The sequence below is a fragment of the Triticum urartu genome, chromosome 5A (assembly GCF_056163025.1).
Source record: "Triticum urartu cultivar PI428250 chromosome 5A, HENAU_Tu73, whole genome shotgun sequence".
NCBI lineage: Eukaryota > Viridiplantae > Streptophyta > Magnoliopsida > Poales > Poaceae > Triticum > Triticum urartu.
This window is the reverse complement of record NC_141877.1, coordinates 426,384,335-426,392,573: the sequence shown is the minus strand read 5'-3', so window position 1 is coordinate 426,392,573 and position 8,239 is coordinate 426,384,335. Positions and strand designations below refer to the sequence as shown.

General features: G+C 45.0%; 1 non-coding gene across 1 annotated transcript; it reads left to right on the top strand.

Moving 5' to 3' along the window:
* Window positions 1-4,756: 4,756 nt before the first annotated feature.
* Window positions 4,757-8,019, top strand: LOC125509419 (uncharacterized). Its single transcript, XR_015604809.1, has 3 exons — window positions 4,757-5,180; window positions 5,644-5,799; window positions 6,457-8,019. It is a non-coding gene; the product is annotated as an uncharacterized LOC125509419 (transcript).
* Window positions 8,020-8,239: the final 220 nt, after the last annotated feature.

Below are 8,239 nucleotides of genomic sequence, written 5' to 3'. Positions count from 1 at the left end.
CGGTCATGTCTACATAGTTCTCAAACACGTAGGGTCCGCACACTCAACGTTCGATGACGATCGATATTATGAGTTTATGTGTTTTGATGTACCGAAGGTAGTTCGGAGTCCCGGATATGATCACAGACATAACGAGGAGTCTCGAAATGGTCGAGACATAAAGATCGATATATTGGATGACTATGTTTGGACTTCAGAAGGGTTCCGGGCAAGTTCGGACAAATACCGGAGTATCGGGGGGTTACCAGAACCCCCCCAGGGAGTGTAATGGGCCTATTGGGCCTTAGTGGAGAAGAGGAGGGGCGGCCAGGGCAGGTCGCGCGCCCCCTCCCCCTCTAGTCCGAATTGGACAAGGAGGGGGGGCGCCCCCTTTCCTTCCCCCTCTCTCCTCCTTCCCTCTCTCCTACTCCTACTCTTGGAAGGGTTGGAGTCCTGCTCCCAGTTGGAGTAAGACTCCCCTTGGGGCGCGCCTAGGAGGGCCGGCCCCTCCCCCTCCTACACTCCTTTATATACGGGGGAGGGGGGCATCCCATAGACACAAGTTGATCAGTTGATCTTTTAGCCATGTGCGGTGCCTCCCTCCACCATAATCCACCTCGGTCATATCGTATCGGTGCTTAGGCGAAGCCCTGCGTCGGTAGCATCATCATCACCGTCATCACGCCGTCGTGCTGACGGAACTCATCCTCGAAGCTCTGCTGGATCATGAGTTAGAGGGACGTCACCGAGTTGAACATGTGCTGAACTCGGAGGTGCCGTGCATTCAGTACTTGATCGGTCGGATCATGAAGACGTATGACTACATCAACCGCGTTGTCATAACGCTTCCGCTTTCGGTCTACGAGGGTACGTGGACGACACTCTCCCCTCTCGTTGCTATGCATCACCATGATCTTGCGTGTGCGTAGGATTTTTTTTGAAATTACTACGTTCCCCAACACTGCAAACGTGACATCGCCTTGGTTCTCCCATCTGGCTATGGTCCATGCCATTGCGATGACGCCTAGACTGATGTCGTCCCTTTGCGGTTCTCATCAAGTCGGCTTTTAGAACCCATTTCGGCCCATCTGGCCACAACATTTTGTAGTTCATATCAATGCCCCAAGCCCAGAACTCACCGTTCCAAGTGTTGTACAGATTGTACATGTTGAAGTACAGCGATATGTATGGCTCGACACTGATTTTTTGATCAGCAGCCGCCCGGAGCACATGACTGCAAGGGTAGCCCTCAAGCTTGGGCTTGTTACAAGTGCTCTCATAGGACGTTGGGCCGAGGGTGACAGCTTGGTTTTTTGATCATCTGTGGTGACCCTTAACGTACTTGGCTCGCACATTGACCTCCCACTTATTCCTAAGTGCGTCCACTTTCCTGCAGCCATGACTTTGGGACTTCTTTGCTTTCTCGTCCAGATGTCTTTGCATCTTCTCGGACCATGGCTTGTTCAATTCAACTTGTGCATTGGCGACGGTGACCCTGTCTGCAAAGTATGACAGGGTCCGGTTCCAAGTTTCTTCAATTAGGGCTGTGATAGGATGTGCTCGCACCCCTTTGAGAACACCATTGTACACCTCTGACATGTTGCTGGTCATTATTCCATACTGATCCCCGGTGTCGTGAGCCAGCGCCCACTTGTCCAAATGAGGGCAATTCTCGCGGATCCACTGACTCAAATTTATGGGCGTCCTACAACCCCTCCGGTCTTCTCTCTGCGGCAGGGCCGCGCAGTCGATCTCACCATTGATACCTGCCCAGATCGCATTCATTTTGGCTTCAGTTTTTTGCATGCACATCCTCTTGAATAACTTGAACCAATCCTTTCTTTTGAATTTGGAATAAAAGTTTGCTGCCAAATGCCTCATGCACCACCTTCCCTCTAGATCAGGCCAACCCCACTCTTCTTCCGATGCCTAAATTATGTCAAGAGCGCTTAATAATCCAGTGTTGCGATCAGAGATGATGCAAACACCTTCACGCTCTTTCACGACACCCATTTTCACACAGCTCAGGAACCACAACCAGCGATCTTTGTTCTCGCTCTCGATTAGTGCATATGCAATAGGAAGAAGTTGATTATTTGCATCCGCTGCAATCGCCACCAATAGTGTGCCCTTATACTTTCCAGTGAGAAAGGTACCGTCAACTGATAATACCGGGCGATAGTGCCTGAAGGCTTGTATAGTCTGGGCGAATGCCCAGAATAAGCGGTCCAGGATTAGCTCACCCGGGTTCATTGGGTTTGGACGTTCTCTCCGCCAAACTTGAGTTCCCCTATTAGCACTTGCTATCTGATGAAGCATTCTGGGGGGCATAAGAATAGGCCTCCTCATAGGTACCATACAACTTCTTGAATATATTTTCCTTTGCACGCCTAGCCTTGCTGTAGCTGACAGGGAAACCAATTTGATCTTCTGCATCTTTTTATAGAGTCCTAACACTAATGTTGAGACTTCCCTGCACAATCGTTTCCATCGTCTGTGCCACATATCTTGCTGTCACATTGCAGTGATTTGAAAGAGTCCCAGTTTGCTCACAGCTATGCTCCACTATTTTTGTGATATGCCATGACTGACATACCCTAGGCTTCAGTCTAGCGAGAACTCTTCCGCGGCAACCTTTCACGGTGTGGATGCATATGACCTTCAACTCTGTTTTATCAGACTGCTTCACTCTATGTTGGCGGTGGACGACGATTGCATAGCTACCCATTGCCTGGTAAGCAGACTTCTTGTCTGGGAAAACTTGCCCAACCTCCAGGCTCCCCGCTCCTAGGCCAGAAATAGAGTGAAATTCATTGGTGATGCTCATATCCTGTAAAAACCCAGGTTGCAGTGCCGCCGCGACCGCCCTCTGAGGAGGAACATCTCCTTCTTCGCTTGACTCCTAAGACGCAGAAGAATGATCATCATCATCTAGCGCCTCCGGCAATCCCTCCACGTGTTTGCTCATGTCACGGCAGCAGGCCAATATCCTGTGTCATACACAGGCTGGTCGCCCGTCGGTTCCGATGGGCCGACGCTAGGGGCTGTGTGATGGCCAACTCGACCTCACCACCCTTGCTACTGCATCCGGCAACATCAGTGACTGAAATGAACTCCACATACACCATCGGCTGACCATACATTGAGTTATTGGGATTGCTTGCAAACCTCATGTACGACCCCCACGACTGATCACCCGTGACAGGCCGCAAACCCCAACGGGCAACTGTCCCATCATTTCCTCCGTCAACGACGAAGGCCTGCATTGTCATTTCCCCCCCTGCATCCCTGGGCCAAACACCGCTCGGATGCACCTTCTGACTGCTGCGTAACCCACGTTGACCATGTCTCTCACTACAACTGTAGTCGACTCGCACAAGGACACATCCACCCCGAAAGGACCGTCGCGTAAGACGTTCTCATAGTACACTACTAATTTTTCCATAGTACCTAACCAACATACATGTTTACATTTCAAACAATTAGTAACTAAACATTTAGTACTAGTACGATGACAACATTTACATATCGTACGACTAAAATAATAACCGTATTTTCGTTACAAATATTCGATTTTTTTTAGAATCATTTGCTTAGACTTTCCGGGGTTGTTTGGTTAACGGGTATTTAGAGATCTATTTTTTCTCAAACTCGTCTACGAGCGTCACAAACTAAAACTCTGTTTGCTTTTCTCTAACTACCCCCAAAATATCCTAAACTGGTTCTCGTAACATGCAAAAACTGAGTTTTTGAAAAAACGACTATTAGTAAAAACTGATTTTCTACAAATTTTTCTCACAACAGGTTATGACAAAACCGAGGGTAATTACTCGCTATCCAAACAACCACTAAACATAATAGTACGATAATAAAATTTTAATATCATATGAGTAAAACATTTAATTTCTTCCGGCTTTATATAATTTTTTCATAGCACACTTAATTTTAGGTCCATTGTTTGGTAGCACGTATAGTTCCCAATCCGTCCCACTATTATTTGTTTGGTAGTGTGCATGGGCTCACTTGGGCTATGCTCATCTGATGCATAAAAGGGCCATCAGCCACGCCCATCTCATGCACACCAGACAGGGTGCATGGAGGCAGCCATGCTGGCCCTAACCCTTGAAAAAGTTTAGAATTTCAAAAATTGTTTAGACTTCTGAAAAAGTTTAGAATGTCAAATATGTTTAATTTTTCAAAAAATGTTTAGAATTTCATTTTTTTGAAAAAAATTCAAAAATATTCGGAAGTTCAAATAATCGAAATTTGTTTTTTTAATACTCAAAATTTCTATTTTTTTTGAATTTTCAGAAAAAAACAGGATTTAACATATGTTCACATTTAAAAATAAATAAAAAGAATTTATTTAAATTTTCAAAAAATGTTTAAAATTTTCAAAATATGTTTACCTTTTTTTCACGTTTTTCAACTTTGTTCACCATTCAAAAAATTATTCGGAAATCAAAATTGTTCAACATGTCTAAACACATGTAGGCTGCCAAACAAAGTCTCAGCTCATCATGTCTCAGCGCATACATCACTGCCAAACAATAGCAACTGTATGGACTCAGCATGTTTACACTCAGCATATATAAGATGAGAATAACTAAATTAGATCCATACATGCTACCAAACACACTGCCGGGCTAGACCCACCATGTGCCAAGCATGCGGGCTATCGGGCCAGCACGCGAGGACCGGCCATTCGGCCACCTTTGCTCCCGAGCCCAGTTGAGCTGCGTATATATAGGAGTGCCCGTCCTTCGGACCCGGCTTGCGCTAGAAAGAAAAACTAAAAGCCCTTGCCCTTTCTTAAACCCTAACCCCCGAGAAGCCCCGCCGCTGCCGCCGCCGCCGCGATCCACGATGCCGCCGAAGGGCAAGAGGGGCCGCGGCGAACCGCCGAAGGGCAAGATGGACCGCAGCGAACCGCCTCGTGGAGATCATACCCTCGGGGGAAAGCCTCCCTCTCCCCCTACCATGGGACTCTATTTGAGGACGGCATACGACTCTCTCTCGCCCACACCACCGGCAGCCGAGCAAACGGCAGCCACTCCCGTCAGTACTCCAAGTCCTCCAGCCGCCTGGACGATGGAGTCTCCTCTATCTGCGTTGCTGAAGAGCGCAGCGACCAGCTCCCCTGAAGTCAAGGTGTTATCTGATGAAGAGTATTCTGAGATGTTTCTTCAGTTTTTAAGATCGTAAGTGCAATTTACTTTCTAGCTGTGCTAATATTCCAGCTTCAGTGTCTACAATATTTAAATCACAGTGCTGTGTATCATCGTGATCTGCTCCATAGGAAATGTAGTACGTTGTCATGTTTCTGTCGAGGCTCCAGTTTGTGCTTTGGTTGCTACTTTGTACAGTTAAGATGTTTAGTCTACATGACTGGGTGGTTTGTGTTTGTGTGACTTGACCGATTTCTGGAATGAAATTCGCAAACTTATCATTAGATAAGGATGTGCTGATCACATTCTGTGTTTATGCTTCATGCGATTGCATCAGATTTGTGGTTGCCCTTCTGTAGTTAGGTTGTTTGCATGCAATTTAGTGTCTTCTTTTTCAGAAACTTTAGTACTTGTGCTTCACAGTCACAACCAGTTTATTGTTTGTCTCTATAGTTTATTCTTAAAATGTTCCTAATTGTTTGTTGTCTTATGAAAGGCACATGGAAGCTGGCGAATCATTTCCATTATACAAGGCAAATGCGGCAGCATTAATTGAAAGATCGTGCTTTATATTGGAGGTTGATTATGCACACTTGCTGAAGCCAGGTGTTCCCAAGGCCCTGGCGCTGAGGATAGGAAACGATAAGGACAGGTAAGAAACAATCACCATTTCCTTCATGGCGAATGAAAATGCATGAATTGCTTTATGTACCCTCTGTATGTGGACTTGGCATTGCTGGTTTTTCTGTTGTTACATTGTTTCTCTGCAATTAGCTTTGTAAGGAACGAAAACCAGGGGCACGGGAGGGAAAGGCAGGTGCACTTGGCTTTTCCCGTGATGTGTAGGTTAGATGGAGGAAGGGAGGGAGAAAGAAAAATAAAATGATGTGGCATCATCTTCTCTCTTTTCTTTGAATCTTCATTGTCATTCTTGTGCCATGAGGCTAGATTTATGGAGGATTTTTTTTCTGTGTGTTTGCAAAGGATACTTTAGTTAGTTTGACGACCTATTGTGTACATGTATAATTCATTTCATGCAGTGAACAACCAGAAGTTTAGATTTTGTTTTTGAAGCAGAGAATTGCTTACCCCAGCCTCACATGTCGCCTGAAAAAATTTCCACTTAATTGTTGCACTAGATGTAATGAAACTAAAAGTTTTTTGTCAAGCACATCTCCAATGTCGCTGTTTGCTGATTTCTCATGTTCTCCCTCAAATACAACAACTTGTGGATTTAAAAAATCCAATGTCTGAATGCATGATTTACATTTTTTGTTCACTTGAATAAATTGCTTAATTTCTATGGCAGACAACCTATCTGGTTAAGGAATGCTGTAAGGACATTTTTTGAAGAAGTCTATGAGTATGTCAACACAAAGAGAGTGGAGAAGCTAATTCCTGACAATAACAAGATCAAGACAGCACGTGTTGTCTTTCGGGACAAACCAAAGCAGGTTTTCTCGCTTCAGGATTTAAGTGCCCATAAGAAACAGTTGGTTCGGAAAATGATATTGAAGAAAAGTCGTCTCATTTGCCGCGTAGCCTCGCTGTTAGGAATGGGCGTTTTAGTGCTAAGCATATCGTCTTCTTTCTGTATTCGACACACATGGAGTGTCGTGTGATGATGTCCCCTGCACCTTCCCCTGAGCAAGCAGCTGCAAGAGATAAGATCGATCCTGATCATTGTACTTTAGATGAGTGTGTCCGTGATTTCTCCAAGATTGACGAGCTCCTGATGCCGCTTTTTAAGGATGAGAAGGGGCAGTTGCCAGTGTACTTTGATGACCTCAGCAGTGATCTAAGAACAAAATCTGTTGTGGTGGCTTTATGGTCCAAAGAGAACTTCAATTATCATCCTGCAGTCATGCCGTCGCCAGCGAGAAGAACACTAACTGGAGGTATACATTATTCTGCTCGTGCCTTCAAGTTGTCCACTGATGGAAGGTACAAAAGGTTGTTAGAGGAATGTCCGTTTGATGAAGATTGGAGGTACACACCAATGATCGAGGATGACCCCATCATGAGCGGAGTGTACTGGTTTGAGAATGCAAATAAGGACAGAGACCTGGATGAGTATGAGAACACAGTGATCAGTGCTCTTGGAATGCAAAGGCAAGTCCATCATCATGGATATCAGCAGCTAGAGGGCCAGGCTTTAGATGATTATGATGAGGGCGAACTGTATACAGCAGTGAAGATGCCTGGGGTTTTAACAAGAATCTTTAAGGAACTGTTGAAGCTTAATGGGATGGGGGGAAAGCAAGTTGTGTTGAGATTTTCCCTTTTCTATTTCTTTTATCCAGCTCAATTGTTCATTTCATGATTTCTTGTTATTGTGGAACAGGTTGGAAGCAGTCCGCGATGAATATTACAGTGCTCGTGCTGTTAGGAGAGGCTGGGTCGAAAGACTTGCTTTTGAAGGACTAATTCACATTTGGTCTTCACCTGACCATGTAGTTGACCTGTTTGGCTGTCTTTCACTTTGAAGATTGAACCGCTAAATCGTGTCTTGACTGGTGCACATTTAGTGTTCAGCATGTAGTTGATAATGGTGAACCATGATATCTTGTAATGTTGCAGGCATGCGCACCAGCGACTGAGATGAAAAACATGGACGGTCCCTTATTTGCTGATCTTATTTAGTTGCATTGGGGCACCTTGTCTGCCTGTTTGCCAGGAAGAAGCAGGGTGCGCGCTGCACTGTTGGCAGCAGAATGGTGTGCGTCATTTGCATTGTTCTTTTTTCATTTGAAGAATGCTGATAGGTGAGATGGATGCACATGTTCAGTTTGTAGTCCCTGTACCTGTGATATATATATTGTTGTGATGTGAAACATTTCTGTCACTGTTTTTAGTTTCTCAACTTCGATGATTGATGATCTTTGAGAGATTTTGAGCGTTGGTAAATACTGGCATTAATCTGAAAATGTACACTAACTTGTTTACTGAAGAAAAGTTCGTTCGTTTTCCATAACCTGAATAGTGGTTACCACAATTTCAGAATTAAAACTAACTGTGGTTGCCATCACTCAGCAATGATCTCGCTTGCATCATCTTCTACATATCTCTTGCTCGTTGGATACCAAGATGCA